Source organism: Tympanuchus pallidicinctus, unplaced genomic scaffold (assembly GCF_026119805.1).
Source record: "Tympanuchus pallidicinctus isolate F22 unplaced genomic scaffold, pur_lepc_1.0 scaffold18, whole genome shotgun sequence".
In the NCBI taxonomy this organism is placed as follows: domain Eukaryota; kingdom Metazoa; phylum Chordata; class Aves; order Galliformes; family Phasianidae; genus Tympanuchus; species Tympanuchus pallidicinctus.
In genome coordinates this window covers 7,992,623-8,003,285 of record NW_026294699.1, presented here as the reverse complement: position 1 = coordinate 8,003,285, position 10,663 = coordinate 7,992,623, and the positions used below count along the sequence as shown (strand labels likewise).

The window sequence follows — 10,663 nt, the reverse complement described above, 5'->3', positions numbered from 1 at the left end:
TGACTAAAAACTTGGAGGCAGAGCCTATAGTAACTGCTCCTCTTCTGCAGGATGGCAGGAAGAGATTTATCTACAGGTGATGATCTCGATTACCACTTAGGCACAGCGTAACAGGAGCAGCATGTTGATTTCTCTGTTTTTCACCCAGCAGTTTTTAATGCCTGTTGCCATCTGCACCAGAATCTTGAATTAACACGTAAGGCAGATAGAGAAATCCCTGGAGCAGACAGGAGTCAGCCATCAGGTTTCCCAAAGCCCAAGGAAAGTCCCAAAGCCCACAGGAAGGCAGAAGCAGAGCACTGACACAGCCACAGGAGATGAGCTCCACAGGTTGGTTCTGCTTCTCTCCTCACATCCCTTTGCTGAGCACTGGGCCCTACTCTGACAGCACAGCAGAGCTACATCATCTGTGAAAGCCAGAGCAGCCACAGGAAACATTCCTAGCATTAAATAAAAGAGACTTTTATTCCGCAATAGAAACTCTGTGATCTCGGAACACGATTTGCATAAACAGACAATTTGGCTATAAACAATTTCAACATTAACGGGTATTTACATATACAACAACTCACTCAAAATACAATTAAAGGCCTTGATGGATTGGAAAATGTCAAAACATTTAAAAGGCTTCAGCACACACTTGATTTACATCTCCTCGGTCAGACATAAAACCAGAGATGTGTTTACATTTTCTCTGCCAGAGCACAAAGCACGTGGAGGCTCTGGCTCCCTGAATCAGCAGCCTGGCCCCAGCACGTGCAGGGGATTCTCCATGCAGAGAATCATCTGTGTTTTCTCTAAGAACAAATTTAAAATGAGAGGATTACAGCACCAATTCCTACAGTCACTTCACAGCCATCTCCACCAGGTTCACTTGAGGGAAAGTAAGCTGCAGCTCAGGCCCCCTCCTCCTTACTGCTCCACCAGGATGGTTGTGGAAGGAAGGAAGGAAGGAGCCCTGCTTGCAAACCTCACCAAACACTTGGCATTTCTGCACACCATTATTGCTGAAATAATAAGCAAGAATCCTTGTCCTCATCTGCTTCCAGATCATTTTGAAGGCTGGCTACAGCTTTACTTTTTCCCTTCAAGGTCAGATTCCTCAAGGTCTACAGGCCAAACAATTCTAGATAGATCCTAAAAATACACAGCTTTATTTGTAAACTATCTAATATATTTTAAAGGGCAGGCGCTCCACACTGTACTTTTTATTGCCACTTATCTTCCATCTCTGCTGCTGTGTTTATCCCCTGCCATGCAAAGGCGTGTGCCACAGCTCTGTCTCTGTACAGCAGACACAGCAGAACACCAGGAGCTCAGTCAAGTGCAGTCCTTGTAATCTGTCGGAGAGCTCGTGGAGGAGACCAGCGCGCTTCATGAAATACCACTGAGCATATAAAGCAAAAACCCATCAACAGTCATCGACCATGGAGCTGAAAGGAGGTAAAGACCGTGAGCTGCACTCACAAAACCCACAAAATTCTGCTGGCAGTGTGGTGTAAAGCAGCTCCACAAGACGTTCCTGCTGGCAGTGCAACACCCTTGGCCCTGGGAGTTTGCTAAGCTGACAGAGCAACCTGCCTCACACCGCTGCGTGATGCTTCCTTTTGGGCTACCGGTCACCACCAAACCTCAGTGCGTACAGCTGGGTCAAATGCTCACCTGCACAGCCACACTCACACACTGCTGCAGTGCTGTTGGGGCTGAGAGATGCTGTGGTGTGACACAGCAGTGCAGAGATGCAGCTGTCCAACCAGCAACAGGAACAGCAAAGCACAGACAGCCCCTCCTCACCCCACTGGATGGCACTGCTGGAAGCACAGCCCAGCTTGGGCTGCACTCGCCCCTACAGTCAACACTCAGCCCTACAGTCAGTGTGGGGAACGTGGCGGGACGAAACACTCATCACTCCACCTAGGTCATCAGCACTGCATTAATTGTGCTCCCTGAGGGTTCTCATCTCTCATCAGTCTGCCACTAAACACCTGTTAGCTCCTGGCAGGACCTTCCCACAGCCAATACTCAGCCTGAGTCCTCCTGCCCTGGCCGTGGTAGAGCTGGAGCTGCTGCTCTCACCGCTCAACAAGTCACGAGCTGTAGTTTATTATAACACAGCACATAGATGCTCTCTTTTTCCATTTGTCTGCATTAAATAATTATTTAAGCTATATTAGGTATTTATCAAGTAAACTGCCACCATCTGACGTTTCCTTATTGTAGCTGGAGATTTAGAGCAGCAATTTGTATGCATCCCGGCCCCTGCATGGGCTCTCTGCACACTGAAGTTATGATATAAGCGTGATGTTTTATGAGATACTAGAACTTAATTCCAAAATTTTAGGAGGAGGGAGGACAGAGGTAAGGGGAAGCAGGTCTGCCAGGTTCCCTGGGGCAGTGAGGGTCTCTCACTCTTTTTCCTCCTTGAAATAAAGAGCAGCAGCTGCCGTTCAGGACAGCAACAGAAAAACAGTGGCACTGCCAGCCCTGAGCTAAGGGTGCTGAATGTGACACTATAGGGCACCTCTGCACTCCCAGAGGGATTCCTCTGTGGGAAGTCAGTCCTTGGCTGCTGTCACCATCATGCCTGCCCCCCACTTTTCCCACCTCTCCTGGGATCTTGGAGGCCTCCATGAGCATGCCACACCAAGGAACTGGAAGCTAAATGCAAGCCAAGCCAAGCCCTTTTTTCAAGGATCCTGCCAATATAAACATCATCTCTGGGGCAGGACCAAGGGTCCTGAGTAACAAAATCTGCCTCCACCTCTCTGCACCGCTGGAACTTGCTGTGCCATTCATCACCTCCATCTTCCTGCAGATTGCTCTAACACTCCTGACTAAGAGGCCAAGGTAGAGAGCAGGCTGTGTGCAGACTGGCAGCAATTCCTACCCACTTAAGCATGTCCTCTGAAACTGCAAGAAGCCCAGCAAATAAGCCTAGACTAGGAGAAGTGATGCAACATCTCTTTACCCTTACCTCTAGCTTTGGAGGTTTTCTCTCCCACTTCAGCTCTGACAGTTTGCACAGGAACCCATCCACACTAGAAGCTGCTTTCTTCAGTTTCACAGATGTTTTATGCTGCTGCTTTCTTTTCCCTCTCTCCCCATCTCTTCTCTCAGCTTTCTTCCATGTCATGCCCAAGCTGGACATCTCTGGGGCAAAACTGAGAGATGCTGTTTACAAAAGATGTCAGTTCTTGGCAACCTGCACATCTGAGGGATTTATCTGCTCTCTGCATGAGCAGCAATTGCAGCACCCTCAACCACACTTCAGCCATCACCATAACTACTGCCTGTCAGCCTCTCACTGCAGGTCTTTCAACAGATTAATTTTAAAGGATTCAGTTTGGCTGCATGCATCCAGTTTGCCTTGAACCTCTGTTGTGATGTGTGGCAGAGCTGCAGCTCTTGTCCTGGCAGCTTCTTTTCACCTCACCAGATGGCTGCCTTGGCAATTGCACATCCACTGAAGAGGCTCAACACGAAGACTGCACACCAGGCGAGCCCCAGGAGATGGCTCAGCACTTCTTCTCAGACTCAGCTGAAGATCTGTACCAAAGGAGTCAGGGAATTCAGCAGTGGTTCAGCCCCCTAAGCAGGCCTGGATGGGGCACGAACCCAGCTCTTCTGGAGAAATCAGCAGCAGGGGCTGTTCTGGGAGCAGGAATGTTAGGAGAGCATAAAGAGGAGGCTTGCACAAGTGAGGACACTGGATGCCATGGCTCCCTAGTGGAAGGGATGGGGTGCACAGCAGAGCCCAGCCAGCAGAAGTCCTGGTGATCTGTGTACACTCCATGGCTGGGCTCAGCTCTGTGAGGAGTTCCGTGTTTGGAGCACGTGTTTGTAGCACTGCTACCTTTGCTACAGGAGGGGCTGCACAGGTAAGGACACTTGGCCTGCGTTTGGCTGGGTGTGTTTCATCCACAGGAGGCTTGGACCACTCCACCAACAGCTTTGACCTATGAAACAACAGAAACAACTACAATGACTGAGGGAAAAGGTATTTCTAACACACAACAGCAGAGACAAACTGCAGACATCAGCGCTCACTAAGTTCAGACCAGGGCTGAACTGTGAGATGGTAAGGGCAGAGACGGAAACCCGTCCCATTTTCAGGTGTTCTAAGAATGGAAATGAGCCATTGTTTTTCTTTCTATATTCTTGACACTTAACCTACTCTTTATTTGCATTGATCACATTTTACAGTGTGATTAAATTTGTATGGAAGAAAGCCAATTAGTTTTGTCTTACACTTACTGAATGCGATTTATGGTCAGACAAATTAACTCTCAGCACTTAGTTTGATTTATCCAGCAGCATAAAGCTTGACAATCTGTACTCTCAGATAATCTGTTTTAAAAGAATTGTCTTTATTGTTATTTTTCTTTGGAATAAACCATTAAACCTGGAGGTAGGTGCATCTTTCTGCTCACAAACAACTTTTGGCTAAATCCATACAGACAGACACCATATTTGCTTACCAAACATAAAATGATTCTTCTCTTCATAATAAAGACCTCCCTGTCTGGTTCTTACAAAGGTCTTGTGCTCATCTTGCAAACATTCAGAGTGCGTGTTTTGATCCTATAAAATAAAACACAAAAATAGCATTTCTTAGCATATCAGACATAATGCTAATTGTCCTCTAGCATGCAAAGCCAAAACATGATGCTGAAAGCACCTATCAAGACCAGACTTGCAATCTAGGAAACAAAACTGTAGTTAGGAGCATCCAAGGAACAAGATCATGCCAGCACTCCCGATGCAGATAGTAACTTGGGAGGATCCTCAGGGGGCACAGCTGATCCTCTCTCTTTGCAAGGAGCCCCTTGAGAACTTCTCATGTGTGGACTATGCAACTGCTATTTGGCCAAGCCATGAAGTATTATGAAAGTCAAAGCTTGCACTGAGAGGAGCGTGCCATCTGTTCAGGCTTGAGAGACAGGAAATAACTATCAAAACTACAGCCTAATCATAATCAGCTGGCTGGCAGCTAACAAGCACACATACTGTCTGGCAAAGAACGAAGATGCTTATCAGCTGAGCATCTTGCAAGAGAGAAATGAAGTATCTGACAGTGTGAGGGAGAAATACAAAAAGAGCAGGCAGCCAAAACAAAGCTAATTAGTGAGGGGAGTCATGTGGTCCACTGAAAAAACTGGGAAGCATCTACACAAAGGTCCTCTAATTGCTCCTGTGCACCTCTGCTTAGATTCATATGCATTGTTGAAGGATATGGGAAATGCATAAACCAGGAAGCAGCCAAATACGTCTGCAAGAACCAAACTGAAGCCAACAACAGAGATGGGAACTGAACCACAAAGCAATTAAAATATGCACTGGGTAGAAAAGCTTAAACTACAGGAAAGTGTGTTGGATGTTCTGTGAACAAGGACATTGACAGCTCATGGTCAGTGCAGTTAACTTGCTGGTGTGCTTGATACCATAACTGGTGTCATGCTTCAGTGCTTGCTATTTAGCTTGATAAGGAAGTGGAAAATTCATTACAGAGTTACATCTCTGTTCAGAGAGAACTGATCTTGGGTCAGTTCCTCAGTCTGTCTGGAGCATCTACATTGCTAATGACTGGTGGGTGAGCAGATGCTCCTGGGATAGCAAGGCTCTGGACGGCAGTAAACACAGCAGATGCATTTGAACCCAAGGAGCTGCTACTTTTTAAATTAGACAGCAGTGAGAGACAGTGTTCCCTTCACCAACCAGTCTGAATTCCCAATCCACAATCACAAGGGGGAACATGTCCATTCACTCTGTATGCATCCAAACCTGCACTCCATAATTCTCGGCATGAAGAAGCATCAAAAGATTTTGCATGTACCAACTACTCAACAGCTTGAAAAAAAATAAAGTGAAGGACATCAGACCCTTCTTTGGACATAGCATATTCAGAGGCAGACAGTAAGTCTTCCAAAGCAGCAAGAAACCAACTGCATTCCCTGTAACCACAGCAAGCCATCAGTATCAGCCACGAGAGGAAGGCCCACGTGGGACTTCTGCAACCTTCCCACCAACACAGATGAAGAAAGAAAAAAAAATACATGTAGTTAGAAAACTATGAGGCCTTGAGACAAAAAAGTCCATGGGTGAGGATGTTGTAGAAAGAAGAATGATAAATTGTTCTGCTGCATAGTCATCCTCTCTCAACAACTTGTTGAAAGCCTCAGCTGAATAACACAACATTGAATTTTGTATGAATTAGAAGATAAAGAAAATAAAGAATGAATGAATAAAGATAAACTTAACAGAGAGTTAAGAGACAACAACAGAGAGTGCAGCAACACGGACATACAATAAAATAATTAGTGCTGGATCACACCTACAACATCCTGACAGCAAACTTACGAATCTCTTGCACCGGTCTTGAATTTTAAGATGATGTGAAGTCTCTAACACAGAAATCAAGTCCTACTTTTAGGCACAACCCAACATAGCCTTCAAGAAAGCAGAATTAACAGGATAACACAAGAGAGCATGATTAACAGTATAAGCTAACTCCAGGGTCAGAAGCATCCCACAGGAACCCACAGAAAATGATGGAGGAGAGCCGGATAAAAGGCTCTGTGGTGGCCCAGGCCCCTGCAAGGGCTTTCCTCCTTTGCAGGGATGCATTGCAGAGAAAGAACTCGGCTCATGAAGTTTTCAGACTGCTATGGTACAAACAGTTTTGATTTTTAGTGTCTGTTTTTCTCATGTCCTTGGCCTTTGCATTTCTTTCTAGAACAATAACAGGAGCAGATAAGCGTGCTTTAATCTGCTCCCGGTGAAAAGGCGGAATGCTGATTGCTTGTTCTGCCTCTTTTGGCTGAGCATGTTTATCCTGCATTGCTGTGGGGAAAGGTCTTGGCTCTTCAGGCTCCAGCTTTTGTGAGCTGAAGGGTATTTCCCAAAGTGAGCACTGAAATGCTTCAATGATCTTAACAAAAAAAAAAAAAAAAAAACACCAAAAAAAAAGAAGTTGTGCAGATTTTGTGAGATTTTGGACTGCGGTAAAAGAAAAATCTAACAAGCTGAATGTCATTTTTTTAAGGAGATAAGAAAAAGGCTACTGGAGCTGTCAGAGTTTAAGCTTCAACCTTTATGTTTACAAAGCAAAAAGGGCAATTAAATGTGGAAAAATAAATCTTTCCAGGACTCTGCCAGTGCTTTTCTGGTTGGTACTTGGACTGCTGAATGACAGGCAGGTTCAGTGCCTTGGGCAGGGACTCAGAATACAGCAGCCCTGACATTTATTTGACGCTAAGTAGTGTACCCTAATAAAGATGTTCCTTAAAGCCATTCCCTCTTGCCTGGCAAACAGGCATTAAAGAACCTCCTCAATGCAACTGAACTGCCCATCTGCCCTGTCCTCCCCACGCCGACAGCCTTCTCCCCTCCTTGCTGAAGTATAGCTGCTTCTTGCACATGTTTGCCACTGGGTCTTGTGGAAGAAATTGTTGGAATAAACCAAGAATATGATAAATTGGTTTATTCTGTGCTTTTCCTTCCTGGCTATTTTTCAAAGGGCTTTTCCACAAAGGTGTCAGTGGATGGCAGTGGATGCTCCATGCAAGCATAGGGTCAATAAACACACATAGAGCACATGTGGCAAGGATGCCTGCCCACACCTGCCACAAGCTGCAGCCCTCCTTGCAAATAAAGAAGCAGCTGAAGAAAGCCTTCTTTCCTCAATACACACAATAAGATCAACTCAGCTCCCTGCCCTTGTAGTCTGTCAGTTATGAGCCTCTGAGCACATCAACACAGCTCTGCAGGGCACAGGTTGCAGAGAGGAGTACCCTGATGCCAGCTGTGAGGTGCTAGTTGCCATTCAGGGAGGAACCATGTTTCCTTCCCCTTTTCTTCCCTCCAGCTCTTCATGTACTGCTCTCTTCAAAGACCAAGTGCAAAAAGAAGGATGAACAGAAGTGGGGGAAAGGCAACGGGAAGCCCATTTCCAAGTGCTAAGTGACAGCAGATGGTCGAGGCGCTGCTCTATGACAGATGAAGAAATCAGTAATATATTTGTCACAGGCAATGTCATTTTCAGCAGCTTGCCTGCCTGCCTTAGCTCCCAGAGCTGCCAGCCCCCATTGGACACAGATCTCTCAAGGGTGCAGAGCATCCTTGTGCCTTCTCCTGCAAGGCTGCATGCATTGGCACTGGCACAGCCTGCGAGGGAAAGAGGTGTGGGGTCAGATGCTGTCCCAGCAGAACAGATTCGCTCCCTGTTGCCTGGGTGTGAAATGTTCTTCACAAGCTCAGCAAAGTAACACTGTTCCCTCTGCCATTCATCACCCTAGCACATCACTGACTGAGAGCCAGGAATGGTTGTTGGCGTGCTGCCACATGCACAGCGATGCCTGGGCACACAGTGCTGGAAGGAAGGAAGTCAGATGAATGGCAACATGCAGCTTCCAGAGTGACAGGCTCCCATCTGCAGGCCTGGAGCAGGACACTCAGGGTCCCTGTCCTTCCTGCTCTTTAGAGAGCCGTAGTTCTACAGATAAGGGCTGGCACAGCGCATGGCAAATGAGAGGATTCCAAGAGTACCCTGGGAATGGAGTAGAGTGGGTGGTGAGACTCAGGGGCTCCAAATTTCTTGTTCATTTAAGGACAAATTCCACTTCCTTGGTTTTGTATTCCTGCATTCACATGGCAATCTGGGGCTGCTCCTCAGAGGTTCTGCCACTGCCCAGCTGCCAGCTCTGTGCTCCAAGGCTGACCTTCACCATTTCTCCTTGCCAGCCTCTCACACCATCCCATTAGAAATTCTGTGTGATCAACATATGCTCTCCCAATTGCTTCTGCAGAGAAGTATTTGGTTTGCAGTACCTGTGAGAAGATATCCAGCAGACAGTGACAAATGCCACATCCCTCCTGCAAGTTCATAAGCTCAGGGAGAAGAGTGCCTTCTGCCTACTGACCCAGAGCATGACAAACAGTGCAGGAGCATATGTCTGGGAGACAGAACTCAAATTGAATTGTCTTGTTGAACAAGCACGGGAAATCCCATTCTCATTATTTACACAAATAAATGTATACAACAGAGATCATTCTATCTGCTAGTAAATAGTGTTGGCTTCGTATCTCCCTGCTCTTTTGTTTAGCAGGAGAACACAGAGGTTGCCACACTCTTGCTGGAAACATTTTTGCAGTAGCAAGCTCACAAGCTTGCCAGGCTTTAAAAGAAACTTGGATAAGGAGGGGAATAGCAGCTATTTTGGAGGACAGGGGAGCAGAAAAAGCTGCCCAGCTCTGCAGTGGCACCCACACAGTCCCCATGTGGGCATGGGTGTGTTCAGCAAGACTGGAACACGAGCACTTGACATTGTTGTTGCTTGTAATGAATCTCACAAATAGTGAAAAATTAATTAATGATAACACTTAGCACTGCTACGCCACTTTTACATTTACAAAGCTCTGTGTAAACATTAACTAATTAATCTACTGTACTTAGCAATTATATAGTGCTTTAAATTTTCCAGGTCTTGTACAAACATTAGCTAATTAATCTACTTAATTATTTCTGTGCTTTATATTCTGGAGCACTGCAAACCAGCAGCATAAGGAGGAGGTCTCAGCAGTGGTACTTTTGAGCTCTGTGGCATTTGCAGTGCCTGCCATGTTCCGGGGAGACATCAGCAGGCATACATGCTGTCAGTAGGGCCAAGGATACAGAAAGTCTTCGGAGAGCAGATGCAGAAACTCCTACCAGTTAGTTAAAAACTGAAAGGAGTTCAGAGAACAGCTGTAAGAATGATTTCACATCCACAAAACTCACTGCACAGTGAGAGGCTGAAGTTGCTCAGCAGATAGAGAGTATCTGAAAGGTGAATTGATCACAGCTCAGAAGCCCTCATACAGGGATAACAGATGAGTTATTCAAATAACATCAAATTAGATTTGACACTTGGAAGAGAAAGGTAGCAAAACTGGAAAGGAAATCCACTTTTCTAAAAGTGAATGTGAAAGGAAAGATGATAGTGACAGGCACTGGAATGGAATTTGGGGCTGTGATTCTGTGTGCTTCTCTAACTGCTGTGGCTTTTAGTGTAGCTTCAGGTTCGATCACTTGTGGAATGAACACTGATCTAGTTAAAGCACACAGGCTTAAAAGAGATATGCACAGATATGAAGTATTAACCTCAGGGAAGCGAGAGCAGACCCCAGCTGCACAGTGCGCATGGCAGCACTGCTGCTTCTCTGCACAGCCCTGGGAGCTGAGCTGTCCTGGTACCATGGGGTGCCCAGGAAATTAGACAATCCACTCCAATTACCAAAGCTACAGAAACATGAAGCATTTTTCATCAGAAAAACCCTGGAAGAACGAGGTCTGCCAATCAAACAATCCCTAAACAAGTATTAATGTATACTCACTCATGCAGAGCTGCATCTCTCTGCTGTTTACTGCATTTTAACATCGTCAACACAGCTTGCTGAAGCACTCACAGTGCTCTGCTGACCTCCATTATTTATGATGGCATGTGAAATTGATTGTGGTTGAAAGATTCTTACTGGAATAAAATGAGCTTCTCAATTATTGACACACACACACAAATGTCTATTTTCCAGTGATCCCCCATAGGGACCACTTGCCTGGCCCTGAGTTCACGACAACAGATATCTCCAGTCGCCAAAATACAGGTGACTGCATTGAAATGATTGTCAA

General features: G+C 45.9%; 1 long non-coding RNA gene across 1 annotated transcript; it reads right to left on the bottom strand.

Moving 5' to 3' along the window:
* Nucleotides 1–400: 400 nt before the first annotated feature.
* LOC128079312 (uncharacterized) lies at nucleotides 401–6,516 on the bottom strand. The gene is made up of 3 exons (XR_008206070.1): nucleotides 6,358–6,516; nucleotides 4,479–4,581; nucleotides 401–3,956 (listed from the first exon to the last, which is right to left on the bottom strand). It is a non-coding gene; the product is annotated as an uncharacterized LOC128079312 (long non-coding RNA).
* Between the last annotated feature and the right edge of the window lie 4,147 nt (nucleotides 6,517–10,663).